Here is a 14126-nt window from a genome sequence, read left to right as displayed (position 1 = left end):
GGAGCTCTGTCTGCTGTACGTATGAGCCCAGAGGAATGGGTCCACTGCCAGATGGAGATTGTTATTCTAATTATATAATATAAATTATTCCCTCCAAAAGGTCAGACAGAATATGACTCCTTTGCTTTTTATTATTTGGGTGAAATTTCCCCAAAGCCTCAAAACATTTACTCAGTTCAATCAATCCATTAAAAAATCCAGTTACCTTACAGATGTTTTATCTACATAACTCTGAAAGGTCAGCTGGATGAGATTTTTAATATTACCAGATGTTTTGCTGTCATGAAAACATAGCTTCACTTGAAATGTTGGGAGAACCTAGATTTTTCTCTGTGCTTAATCACCCTCCTGGTTAAAAAATTCTACCTTCAGTGACCACATTTCATTGTTGAAATTTAGACTCATTTCTTCTTGTTTCTATCTTGTGTAGTAGGAATGAGCAATACTGTTAATTATCTATTGGTAATTACTCTTAATTTATTTGAAGGTAGCTAGTCACTCTTTATCTTTTTCTTTTTCATGCAAAATTACCTCCAACCCTTTTTAAAGCTTCCTTCATAGATCCTAATTTAAGTCTCTTTAATTTGTTCAAAACTGTCCTTATCGACCCAGTTTTTTACAGGCCCTTCTTTTATTTAGTTTTTAAAAAATAATTTTATTTATTTACTTATTTATTTTTGGCTGCGCTGGGTCTTTGTTGCTGTGTGAGCTTTTCTCTAGTTGTGGTGAGTAGGGACTACTCTCTATTTGCAGAGCAAAGGCTTCTCATTGCGGTGGTTTCTCTTGTTGGAGAGAAACCTCTTGTGGAAGATGCCACATTGGGTGAGTGAGCATGTGGCATCTCCCCGGACCAGGTGTCAAACCTGTGTCCCCTGCATTGGCAGGGGACTCTTTACCACTGAGCCACCACAGAAGCCCTGGGCTCTTCTTTTAAAGCCCAGACCAAAACTGTGACTCCCTGCTCCTAAGGGGTGTGCCCTCATCACCTGGGCCCTGAGCAATGCAAGCTTCTAAGCTTGTGATCCCTGGATTCCCCAGCCTTGTTTTGCCATGCCTCCATCCTGTGAAGCGGGAAAGTCTCACAGCCAGTCTCATCAAGTTTTAAGAATATGGTAATGTTGCAGAATTTTGTGTCTAATAATTATTTTTTTAACATATGAATTCAAAGAAGCCATTAGATGTATATAAATTGACTCAGTTCGCAGTAAAGTGAAATTGACATTGGATTAAATAAGTGAATGCAAACCATCGAGTTCGTATTTATTTGGAGTTCACTCTTAAGGCAGAATTTTTTTTTAATTTTTTTACAGAAATAAAAGTTAAGATAGCTCTCATGGGTATGTGATAAAAATACTTAATTTTTTAAGTTGTGAGAAACCTGTTACTCTAGGCTCTCGCCAGGGGAAAATCAAGTTATAGACAGTAATTGCAGCGTTCTTTGTCCTAATCCTCCACAACCCTGCTACATTTTGTGACCTGAGGGCTTTCCAGTTCTTTTCTTCCAGTGGGTTCTATGTGGCTCAAACCCTTGATAGCATTACTATCTTTTTGTTGTTCTAGTTATGGTAGGACAGGATGAAGAAGAGATCTCTCCTTGCAAATTACACTTAGATCAGCATGCAGCCTATGAATCTTACAACCGATATTTTCATTTCTGCTTGCTCATCTTTTGTGATATTGTTATAAATTTTACTTCTCCATATGCTATATATTGCATTTTCAGAATGCATTTTCATTATTCTTATTTTTTTAGAAATTAATTTAAAAAAAGATTTTTTAAAATAGAAAAAATCTTTTCTATTTATTCATGTATTTACCATTTCTGGCTCTATTCCTTTATGCATTTCCATCTACCTGAAGATTTCCTTTTCCCTCTGCCTAATGAACTTTCTTTAACGTTGCTTATAATTCATGTAAGCTGGCAATGTATTTGGTTTGCCTGAAATACCTTTAGTTTGCCTTCAAGTATGAAAGTTCTTTTTTTATGGGAAAAGAATTTTAAATTTCTATTTTATTCTTTTCATGCTTTAAAGATGACTTTAAAGTATCATATTTATCATTCATCATATTCAGACTTGCATAGTTTCTGATAAGGCACTTACTATAATTCTTGTCATTCTTCCTCTGTGTATATAATATCTTTTTCTTCTGACCATTTTATATTTTTTTCTCTTTATCATTGGCTTTAGTCATTTAATTATAAAGTGCCTTTTTAATTTTTGCTTTTTCTGCTCAAATTTATTGAGCTTCTCAAATCTGTGAGTTTACGGATTTCATCAAATTTGAAAAAATTTAACCATCATTTCCTTAAATATTTTTTTATTCCCTTTACCCCTGTTTTCCTGAAACTTCAGTTGCACATTTATTAGCCCACCTGATGGTATCCCACAGGTCATGGCTTGTCTCTTATTTTTTCAGTTGTTTTCCAGTTTCATTTTGAATATTTTTATTATTGTGCCTTCAAAGTCATTGAACTTTTTAACATTTAGTCTTCTCTTAATCCCAGTGCATTGTCATTTCACATGTTGAGTTTGTTTGTTTTTCTTTTTGGGGGGGTAATTTTTTCTTTACCCATTCATTTGGGTAATTTTTATATCTTTACTTGTCTCTACATTATGGTCATGTTTTTCCTTATTTCTTAAGCATTTGAAAAATTTTTACAATAGCTGTTTTTTTTTTTTTTTGGATTCTTAGGTGCTAGTTCCATTCTCTCCATCTTTTGGATCTGTTTCTATTGACTAAGTTATATTGATTGGTTTTGACCCTTATTTGCTGCTACTTTGCCTGCCTACTAATTTCTTAATGGACGTTAGACATTGTGAATTTTGCATTATTGTTTGTTGGATTTTGTGGTATATTTTCAAATAGTGTTGGATTTTGCTCTGGTACACAATTAATTTACTTTAAATTAGTTGAAACTTTATAGGCTTCCTCTTAAATTTTGTTAGGACAAGTTCAGAGCAACCTTTAGTACAGGCTGAAGAATATCAGAGGATTCCACTCCATGTCTTGTGGATTATGATCACTTCCATTCTTGCCCTGTGTGAACTCTGGAAATTGTTCTGTTTACTCCTTCCTGATGGTTATTTCACTGTATTCAGGTAGTTTTTTCTCAGACATATACAGATTAGCACCCAACCAGAGACTCAAGGGGACCCCTCAGTAGACTTCCTGAGATCACTCTCTGCAGAGAGCACTCTGACTCATAAATTCTTACTGCCTTGGCCTCTCTGTATCTTCACTTCGTAGACAGAGAACTCTGATTTCCCCTTTCATGCACCACAGCTCAGAACTGCCTTCTGACAGTAAGCTGGTATGGTTGTTCCACTGGCTTTGATTATTACTCTTCTGTTAGAAATCACAGACCCTTGATATCTGTTGTTTAATATCTGTGGTAGGCAGCTTCTAAAGTGGCCCCCAATGATACCCACCTTCTGGTATTCATACTTTGAGTGAAGGTAGGATCCAATAAGTAACAAATACATAGCAAGTGTAGTAGATGTCACTTTTGGGATTACAGAAGGTTACAGAATACTCTGACTTCCATCTTGCTAGCAGACTCTCTCTCTTGCTTGCTTTGATGAGGCACACTATCACGTTAGGGAGGCCTACATGCCAAGGAACTAAGAGTAGCGTCTGGTCAACAGCCAGAGAGTAATGGAGGCCCTCAGTCCAACCACCAAGGGGACCTGAGTCTTGCCAATGACTGCATGAGTGAACTTAGAAGTGGATTCCTTTTCAGTCTAGCATAAACGTGAGACTGTGGCACTGGCCAACACTTCAGCGGCAGCCTTGGGAGAGACTCTGAGCTAAAACATCATTCTTGAAAATTTGTGACAATTTCATACTACTTAAAGCATGCCTGGCTTCCTGAACCACAAAAACTGTGAGAAAATAAGAGTGTGTTTTTTTCAGCTGCTAAATTTGGGGGAAACTTGTTACTCAGCAATAGATAGTGAATAAAGTCTGAAGATCATAGTCTGCTATTTTTGTTCCGTCGTGTAAGGCAGGAAGGATGAATTAGATCCCTGTGACTCAAGCTTGATGAGAAAGAAGTCCCAGACCATTCAAATTACAGCTTATGGAGGTGAGACCCAGATATCAGTGTTTTGTAAAACTTTCCAGGTAATTCCAATATACAGGTAACTATGACAACCATTATCTTAGATCAGTGATTCTCAGCCATTAATGCAGGAGATTCTGGTTTAATTCCGGGGTTGGGAAGATCCCCTGGAGAAGGGATAGGTTACCCACTCTGGTATTCTTGGTCTTCCCTTGTGGTTCAGCTGGTAAAGAATCCGCCTGCAATGTGGAAGACCTGGGTTTGATCCCTGGGTTGGGAAGATCCCCTGGAGAAGGAAATGACTACCCACTCCAATATTCTGGCCTGGAGAATTCCATGGCCTGTATAGTCCATGCGGTCATAAATAGTCGGACACAACTGAGCTACTTTCACTTTCACTTCAGTCATTAATGCACGTCTGAATCGCTGAAGGATCTTGTTAGAATCAAGGTTCTGATTCAGCAGTTCTAGAGTGGACCTGGGATTCTGCATTTGCAACAAGCTTTCGGATCATGCTGATGCTGCTGGCTTGTGGACCATGCTTTGGATAGCAAGGACTTAGATTATTGAGTGCTTTCTTTTTATCCCAATTACTAAGGAACTTGGAACAAATTCATTAGTCTGTACCAAAGAATATTTGGAGATATGAATGGCCTCTCCAGTGGATAAATTGGAGAGCTGCTTTCTGAGAGAATGAATCCTGGAATATTAACTATGCTTCCTCTCTTTTCTTAAGAGTCTTAGTGTTGGTGTCTTTGCTCTCATGCAAATTGGACTCCTGGTGTTCTGCCCTAAAGTCTCAGAACCCTGAGATAGGTATGTAGATTAGGTTCCTTCTTCTGCAGCTCTGGCAATCTTCACCCTCTGTGTTTAAGCAAATGTATTTAAGAAATATCTTTTTATTTTTAGCCTCAAGTTAGTTTTACTATAGGGAAGTTCAGATATCAAAAATGACTATCTTTCATTTTTATCTCTGCTCATTTCTCAGAGGATGGAATGAGGGGTGGAGTAGATAGACATGGCATATTCCATAATTTTTTTTTATCTGTGACTGAGTTCCTGACATTTCCCTCTAGGAGACTTATTTGTTTCTGTAAAACCCTTTTCAGCAATCTTCCAAAATATTTCAGATTAACTAATGAAAGTAACCAATGAATTTAACCAATGAATTTATGTAGAAAACAAAGCAGAAATTTTTAAGCTTTACTCCACCAGGATCATAAGTAAGAGACTGTTTCTTTTGTAGAACAGCTAGTGCAGTGCAGGCTTATGAAATGACAATAACCCAATGTTTTTCCCCTTGAGGTGGAAAAATCAGCCACTTACTCTCTCTCCACAATTTTTCAACAAAGCTCAAGGGGTGAGCACGACTCAGTCTTCCCCATGGAACATAAAGACCTTTAGCTGTTATTACCCCAAACCTAAACCCAACTTAGCCTCTCCAGAAAAGGTGTGGTTAGGGAGATGATGTTGCTGGTAAGTAGTCCAGCAAAGTCCTTATACAAGTTCACAGATTATAAGAGCATTAGGATCCTAGAATCAAGTAGTAATAGCATCCAGTGGAAGATATATTTTCTACTAGTCACAAGGACTCAGTGATTTACCTTCAAAAATCTAAGGAAAGAACCCAAGTGTATAACTGCTGTTTGGGGTCCATAATCCTGATTGTGATCAAGATGAGAGTAAGTGTAAGGAGTGATCACACAAGATGTGATCAAGTGTGAGAGTATGGCACACTGCCATAGTGTCAGTTACTTTTGCTGTGTAACACATGGCTCTAAAACCTAGTGTAATGAAAGTGTTAGTCACTCAGTTGTGTCCGACTGTTTGTGACCCCATGGACTGTAGCTCACCAGGCTCCTCTGTCCTAGGAATTCTGCAGGCAAGAATACTGGAGTGTGTTGCCATTTCTTACTCCAAGACACCTAGAGATTGAACCCAGGTCTCCTGCATTGCAGGCAGATTCTTTACCATTTAAGCCACCAGGGAAGCCCATGGCTTTAAAGCAATAAATGCTTATACTTTCTGCTTATTCTTTGGGGTTTTTGTTTTTATTTTTTATTGGAGTATAATTGCTTTACAATGTTAGTGTTAGTTTCTGCTGTACAACAGCGTGAATCAGCTATATGCACACATATATCCCCTTCTCCTCGAGCCTCGCTCCTTCCCTCACATCCCATCCCTCTAGGCTGTCACAGAGCACTGAACTGAACTCCCTGTATGCTGCAGGAGGTTCCCACTAGTATCTGTTTTACACACAGGGGTGTATAAACGGCAGTGCTACTCACCCAGGTTGTCCCACCCTCCCCTTCCCCCACCCGTGTCCACATGTCCATGCTCTACATCTGCATCTCTATTCCTGCATCTGGGCACTTCTTTAGGCCAACTTATCTGAGGAGTGATTATTTAGGTTGGTGTCACTCACATGTATATGTGACGTAGGAAAGGCAGGAACAGAGCCTCTGTCCATTAGGCCTCTCATCCTCCAGATGGCTCGCCTGGGCTTGTTCACATGACGGTGAAAGAATTCCCAGAGCACAGCAGGAGCTGGTCACTGTGTAAGCACTTCTCAACCTTCTGCTTGTGTCATGGTTGTTGATGACCCATTTGTCAGAATGAGTTACCTGGCCATGCCCAAACTCAAGGAATGAAGAAATAGACCCACCTCTTGATGGGAAGAGTAGTGAAGTCACATTGAAAAGGGTGTGGATGTAAGGAATGGCAGTCTACCATAGGCAGCCACATCTTTCTTCTCCTGCTGTCAACACCCTGGTTAAATCATCCCATGCATCAGTTATTCCAGACAGTCAAGTAAATCAAGACTGGTTGCTGATGGTAATTTTCAAAATTACTTACTATCAGTCTTACTACCAGCCAGTCACCTTTAGGTTTTTATTCCACTTAAGTTACTCTGTCTCTTACCAAATATACCTCATATCTCTAGCCTCTATATGTGTAGTTGCATCAGGCTGGAGGGCCCACCTACAGAATATTTGTTAATATATTGTTAATACATTTATTAATATATTATTAATTTATTTATCTAATGAACTCCTCCATATATGCTGATCCCAAGCTTAAATATTATTGCAATTGAATGCTTTCATGACCTGCTCAGGTGGGTCTAAGTGAGCTCGCACCCTTGTAGTCTTAGATCACGGTGTTCATAACTCTAGGGTTGCCCTGTAATATTGCATCAAACTATTTTGTCTATCTCTCATGCTGGCCTATAAATCTTAGAAGTTCAGGGAAGGCAATTTGTCTTCTTTGGTCTTTGTATTCCAGGTGACTAGCCGTCTATGGTGTCGCACAGAGATGGACACGACTGAAGCGACTTAGCAGCAGCAGCAGTAGCAGCAGCATCCCAGGCTGTGGCTCCAACGGGGAGGCCTAATCATTGTTGACTGGGTATATGACACATAGTATAAGTAATGCTATATTCAGGTAGTTTGTGGTTTGGTTGTAGAAATAGTATACTCACCTGTGAAACATCTAGGCAATAATATAAATTATTTGCTATATGAAACAAGAGCAGGTAAAAGTATTTCCTAATTCAGTTTACAATATCTAATTCACCTTAAATTCTTTCCTTTCCAACATTTCTGTCTCCTTCTACCCTTAAATGTAATCTGACATCTTTTTCCATGGCTATGGAAACAGATGCATGGGGTCCTGATCCATATCACCTGGGCTTCCCTGGTGGCTCAGATGGTAAAGAATCACCTGCAGTGCAGGAGACACAGGTTCAATCCCTGGGTTGGGAAGATCCCCTGGAGAAGGGCACGGCAACCCACTCCAGTATTCTTGGCTAGAGAATTCCATGGACAAAGGAGCCTGGTGGGCTATAGTCCATGGGATAGCAAAGAGTTGGACATGACTGAGTGACTAACGCACATGGGCATACCACATCACCTACTGACCTTATACAAATCACTTAACCTCTGAAAGTCTCAGTTTCCTCATCTTTTTTCTGAGGTTCTCTGAAGATTAAGTAAGTTAAGATACTTACAAGCACTCGGCACTGTGATTAGTAAATGTTAGTTTCAATTGATGTTCCTAATATCACTAACACCATTACATATCCAACGCTACACCTCCTGCTTTCATTCCAGTCCTTGTTATTCCTTTCCTGGACTATTATAATCACTTTCTCAATACTTTCACCCCCCATCCATCCTACAACGTTCACCTGATTGCCTTTCTTACAGGACAATGCTGACCACTTCCTTTAGATGCCTTGAAACTGTCTCTGGCTTCCCTTTAGCTCATGAATCAAGTTCAAACTTCCTAGCAATCCCCTAGTGATACTAGACAATGGTCAGTCCCCCTGAATATGCCCACCTGTTTTAAAGATCCTTGTTTTGCACAGATGTAGATGAACGATAATGCTCATGAACGTTATGCTCAGGGCCCATCATTTGTACCTGTACTTTCCAAGGCTTGGCATGTTCTGAGGACTCAAGGAGAAAGCAGCAGCCTGGGGTGGGGTCCTGAGCCAAGGAGCACAGCCACACCCTGGGGGGTAGTCCTGGGGTGATGGGTGGGCCTAATGGACTGCTTGCATTTCTCCCCAGCTGCCCAGATTTCAATGACAGCCTGCCCCTGGCCACCTCACAGAGCATTTGCCTGTCTTTGACCTCCAAGGGTCAAAGACATCTGAACTGGAAGCCGTTCTGCTCCTGCTTGGGGGCCAACATGCCTCAGGCTCCAGAACCGTCTCACACTTCCACCTCCATCTCAGGGGTGCCATTGGGGGATGGGGAACCTTGGAGGCTTTCCTCTGCCCCCAGAAAGATACTGCAGAGGAAGTAACAGATGAGGCATGGCTGATAACAAAGTGATAAAGCCAGGAGAAATTTCTAAAACCATCGGCAACAAGAACCTGATTTCTCCATGCCTTGCCACTGGAGAGATTGAATTGTCTTCCCGGTTTTTCTGTTGAAAAAGATAATAAAAAATCAATCCCGGGAGGAGGCTGAAGTATAGGGGGAAAATATCATGGAAATATTTTGAGCAGTTAATTAACTAACAAAAATAACAAGAATGTGTTGTTCTTGTGGAATTTGTGAACCTTGTGTTTATAAACTTTAGAAAATCTGTAATTTCACCTGACATACTTTTATCATTGCACTGTAGTTTTTTGGGAGGGGCTGTGCCACTCAGTACGTGATATCTTAGCACTCCAACCAGGGATTGAACCTGCACCCCCTTCAGTAGAAGCATGGAGTCTTAACCACTGGAGTACTGTGGAAGTCCTAAAATGGTATGCCTTTTTAAATCCTTTTTTTTTAATTATTTTTTTTTAATTGGAGGATAATTGCTTTTTAATATTGTGTTGGCTTCTGCCATACATCAACATGAATTAGCCACAGGTATACATATGTCCCCTCCCTCTTGAAATCCCCTCCCATCTCCTCCTACCCCATCTAGGGCAAAAGCCCCCAGTGGCATTTGCTCCAGGCCCCATAAAATGAATCTTTCCCCACAGCACACAAGGCTCCCTCCTCACTGGATGTTCATTTCCTCTGACAACACAATGTAAATGGTGTCCCCTGGGACAGAACTGACATCCTCTCTCCTGGACTGTCACTGAGCTTCCTGCAGGTGCCTTTCCTGTTGCCCATCGCACAGTGATCAGAACTCACTATTACTTCCCTCTGTGGGTGTCCTCAGGTCAGGAGGCTGTTCTGATCCATCTTTGTATTCCCTGCACCTCATATTGTTTCTGTCATATAACCGCTGCTTCATAACGTTTCTTAACTACAAGTATGAAGAAATAAATGGGCGAATATCTGGACAGAGGCATGGAGTTTGCATGATATCTTGACAGATGAGTTTTGTAGTTTTCTTGAAAGAGCAGAGGAGTGGGGGACACTCAAGGTAGTGAAATCAGCAGAAAACGTCTGTCAGGGGTTATGGTGGGATGAAGGGGTGACTAAAGCCACAGCTCTGTAGTGGAGCTTTTGGGGAAAGTGGAATTGTTCTATATCTTCTTTTGTATCAGTAGCAATGGGACCGTAACTCTGGGTCTGAGCCTTGAGGCTCCTCAATTTCATCTGTCTTTTTCATCCATATTTTATTTTTGATTGTTCTATATTTTGATTATGTTGGTGGTTGCATGAATCTACACATGTATTGACATGGATTGTACAACTACCCATGAAAAGAAAAAAGTAAATTTTACTGTATTTTTAAAAATAAAATTTCTGTAAAAGAAAAACTAGGGCCAGACAAATTGTTTGGTATTTGTGACAGACTATAAAAATTAATTTGATGAAAATAAAGGATTAAGCCTTTTACTTGCATAATATTAATATAGTTTTTAAAATAAATTAGAGCAAATAATTCTTATTGGGAAATGATGACAGATAAAAGTGAACTGGCAAAATATTGGGCCTTAAATCAGGATTGATATTTAGCTTTGATTCAATGCATAACAGAGTGTGTTGCCTTACAAAGACAGGCAGGTTAGGAGATCAATCAGGGATAAGAATGGGTGTAAATTATTGATACAGGGATTGATACATACAGTGAAAGTCAGAGAGCCAAGACAGATTGAAGGGAAGAGTTGACAAGAGATATAACATTTTTTTGGATACAGGGAGTGGAGAGAGTCGAAGATAATTTCAGGATTTCAAATCTGACAGAGGAACAATGAGGCTGAGAGAAATGGTGAGACTGGAAGGGGAAGGCGATTGTGGGAAGAATGAAAGGAAATTCCCAGTAAGCACAAGGTACCCCCGAGGAGATGGAGGAAGCATGGGAGGAAGACCAGACTTCCTGGTACATAGGAAGTATTGGGAGGAGGCAATTCCCAGACCTTCATATTCCCTATTCCACCAAAGGAGAACTGTCACCCCAAAAAGCTGGTTTCCCAGTTAAGCAGAAAATGTCAGTCCAGCTATCATGGTGGGATGAAGGGATGACTCTAAAGACATAGCTCTATAGATGGGGATTTTGGGGAGAGCTCCATCTATAGAGCTCTTACTGTATGTCAGGCTCCATATGAAGCATTTTGGCTACACTGTACCTTCTTTAATTTTCTCAGCAACTCTGTGATGTCAATGCTATTTTATCCTCATATTATAAATAAGGAAATCAATGCTTAAAGGGTTTAAGTAATTTTCTCAAACTTATAACTAGGAAAAAGAGGTGCTAGAGTTAAAAAAAAAAACAACATTTCTTGAACTTGACTAGTACATTATATTACCTCTCTCCAATAACCTAAAATCAGTTTTGGATTCTGTTTAAGATATTATTAAGAAAATATGCTCCACATTGTATTTAATGTTAAGAATATCACAATTTCTACCAAAGTGGCAGAGCATCTTCATCTCTTCTTTTTACTTCATATTGCACAAAGTTTTGCTTAGTGTAATAAGCTAAGGTTTGAGTCTTTTGTACACACAGCAGACCACAGTTACATCTTGGTGTGTGGTGGAGGCTTTCTCGAGCGCCATGTTACTTCCACCTGAAGTCTCTCTAGAACTATTGACGTTTCTTTTGGAAGGATTCATTTCACTGAGTTCTCTGTAGTTGGTTCTAGGGATGTTGAGCAGGAATGCTCTGTTCAAAGTATGAGAGTGAACTGCTTCTCTCTGGCCAAAGTGGACTCATCTGTAACTATGTCTTGCTTGGCTTCATTTCCCCAAGAATGTAGCTCTCTGTCCTCGCCAAACCAAAGATGAGTGAAGCAGTGAGTCACACGCACGATCATCACTGTATTCTCAGTATTTTACAAGGGAACCTACAGACACTTGTATGTTTTCATTCTTTCAGCTGATTCTTCTTATGTAGAGCCAGAGATCAGAGCAAAGGGATGTGAATCACTGGAAATGATGAACAATGGCCTCAGGCAGAGAAAAGTGTATGTCAGGTATGTGGTTTTGCCAACCCTAAAATATTTGCTTCCAATGCACTTAGCAGGGTTATAATTATAGGATGTTAAACTCTTCAAAAAGGCTATGCCTACGCAGCAGTACATTTGATCATTAAAAAAAAAAAAAAAAGCAGCATTATTGAAATGCAGTTTGTGCATGTACAAAGCGTGCTACCATCATCACCAATATCTAATTTCAGAACACTTTCATACCTGATGAGAGACTGTGCACCTGTTCGCTTTTCTTTCCTATTCCGCCCTCCCCTAGCCCCTGGGAAATGCTAATCCACTTTCTGTCTCTATGGATTTGCCTGATTTGGACATTCCATACAAACAGAATCATACAGTGTGTGACTCTCTGTGTCTGGCTTCTTTTACTTAGCACAATATTTTCAAAGTTTGTCCATTCTGTAGTACGTACCAATGTAGTATGCATTACTTTTCATGGCTGAATAATATTCCACCACATGAATTTACAACATTTTGTTTATCAGTTCATCAGTTGGTGTACATTTGAATTGTTTCCACTTTTTGGCTATTATGAATAATGGTTCATTGAACATTCACATACAGATTTTTGTGTGGAAATGGGTTGTAAATTCTCCTGGGTTTAAACTTTTGGATTATGTGGTAACTCTATGTTTGGCTGTTTGAGAAATTACTAGCCTGTTTTCCAAAGTGGCTGCACTGTTTTATACTTCTACCAACAGTATAGGAGGGTTCTGATTCTTCCAAGTCCTTCCCAACACTTGTTATTATTTGTCATGTGGACTATAGCTATCCAAGCTATCCAGTGGGCATAAAATAGCACTTCTGTATAGTTTCTAATTTTATAATGTAAAATATAAATAACATGACATTTACCATTTTAACCACCTTAAGCATATAATTCAGTGACATTAAGGATATTCGCATATTGGGCAATCATCATCATCATCCACTTCCAGAAGTTTTTCATCATCCCAAACTCCCTGTTAAACAATAACTCAAGACTCCCCTCTCTTTCTTAATTGTGGTTTGGATTTGTGGTTTTCTGATGGCTAATGTTTTTCCAATGGCTGAGCATCTTTTCATATGCTTTTTGGCCATGTGTATGTCTTCTTTGAAAGCCTTTGAAACCTTCTGTTCAAATCCTTTGCCTGTTTTTAAATTGGGTTGTCTTTTTCTCATTGAGTTATAAAAGCTATTTGTATTTCCTGGATACAAGTCCACTATTAGATGTATAACTTGCAAATATTTTCTCTGATTCTGTGGAATGTCTTTTGCTTTCTTGAAGAAAGCACAGAAGTTTTAAATTTTGATTGTCTCATTTACCTACTTTTTCTTTTGTTGTTTGTGTTTTTGATGTTATATCTAAAAACCATTGCCTAATCCAAGATCACAAAGATTTGCCTCTATATTTTCTTCTCATTATTGTATAGTTTTAGTTCTTACATTTAGTCTCTGATTTTCTGTTACTTTTTTCTATATGGTGTAAAATAGGGATCTATCTTCATTCTTCCTGGTGAATGTCCTGCTGTCCCAGCACCATTTGTTGAAAAGACTCTTTTCCCCCACTGAGTTGTCTGGCACATTATAAAAACTTAGTAGACCATAAATGAACATTTACATCTATTCCATTGATCTATATATCTGTCCTTATGCCAGTACTACATTGTCTTAATTACTGCAGCTCTAGTAAGTTTTGAAATTGGGAAGCATGAGTCTTCCAACCTTGTCCGTTTTTTAAAGATTGCTTTGGTCCTTCTGGGTTCCTTGCATTTCCCATTAATTTTATCATAGCATGTCAATTTCTGCAAAAAGTCTGTTGAGATTTTTGACAAGGATTGCATTGAATCTGTAGATCAGTTTAGATGGTATTGACTTCCTTAATAACATTAAGTCTTTAGATTCATAAATACAGTACCTTTCTGTTTATTGAGGTCTTCTTTAACTTTTTCAGCATCGTTTTATACATTTTCTTTCGTCAAGTTTGTGTGTGTGTGTTGGTTGCTCAATCATGTCTGACTCTTTGCGATTCCATGAACTGAAGCCCTCTAGGCTCCTCTGTCCTTAGAATTCTCCAGGCAAGAATACTGGAGTGGGTAGCTAGTCTCTTCTCCAAGGATCTTCCTGACCCAGGGATTGAAATTGGGTCTCCTGCATTGCAGGCAGATTCTTTACCATCTGAGGCACCAGGGAAGC

Source organism: Dama dama, chromosome 25, assembly GCF_033118175.1.
Source record: "Dama dama isolate Ldn47 chromosome 25, ASM3311817v1, whole genome shotgun sequence".
Lineage (NCBI taxonomy): Eukaryota > Metazoa > Chordata > Mammalia > Artiodactyla > Cervidae > Dama > Dama dama.
The sequence above is the reverse complement of the archived record's forward strand: the minus strand, read 5'-3'. Positions refer to the sequence as shown.